Source organism: Stegostoma tigrinum, unplaced genomic scaffold, assembly GCF_030684315.1.
Source record: "Stegostoma tigrinum isolate sSteTig4 unplaced genomic scaffold, sSteTig4.hap1 scaffold_66, whole genome shotgun sequence".
Lineage (NCBI taxonomy): Eukaryota > Metazoa > Chordata > Chondrichthyes > Orectolobiformes > Stegostomatidae > Stegostoma > Stegostoma tigrinum.
In genome coordinates, this window is record NW_026728600.1 from 1,759,001 (window position 1) to 1,759,901 (window position 901).

A 901-nucleotide genomic window follows, 5' to 3' on the forward strand; every position below is an offset into this window, starting at 1 on the left:
GCTAGATAATCCAAGATAACAAAGTGTGGAGCTGGATGAACACAATAGGCCAAGCAGCATCTAAGGAGCAGGATGCTGCTTGGCCTGCTGTGATCATCCAGCTCTACACCTTGTTATCTATGTTCTTGAAACTGTTTGCAGCTTCGAATTCGTAGAACATGGGGGTATTTTGCTTTGAGCAAGTCTCAGCTGGTTTTTCGCTGAGTAAGCAAGCGTGTAGCTGGCTTCCTGGCATTGGGGTATGATCCTCACTGAGGTTACAATTACGGCATTGACGTGCGAGAGGTCTCTGGTTCAACTTCCCATCAAGACCGGATTTCTCCTTTCCCTTTTGCCACATTGCCCGAGGAGCTTTTCTTCAAAGCAGCTTCGTTGAAAGAGGTCGGATTGCCTGCAGTGTGGATGGGGCAGAAGTACCATTGCAGTGAACACGGCAAAAGGAATCACCTGTTCAAAGTGAGAACAAGTGTTTCAGGTTGTTCGCCCATGCAATCCGCCTCTCAATGAATCCTTCAGCTGCATTATCGTTCAGTCCTGGGCATGAAACTTCAGGAAGCCGGGATTTGAAGTGATGACAGACAGCACTGAACAGATTCATGTGAATGGTGCCGTGTATGTGGAATGTCAGCAATAATGTTAAGTTGGAAAGTTGGGAAAGCTCACCTTATAGAGTAGAAAGCTGAAAGTTGGTCTGTTTGAAGCTTTGAACAGAGAAGTTTCGGGTCTGTACATCACTGTCTGACAGAACCCCTTGTGCAGATTCTGTTGATATGAAGGGGAATTCGATGCCTGTTAAAATTGATAATGTGCACAGTTACAAGCAGAAGCTAAAAGAGAACATTAAAAGAGACAATAAGACGTGAGGCTGGATGAACACAGCAGGTCCAGCAGCATCTCAGGA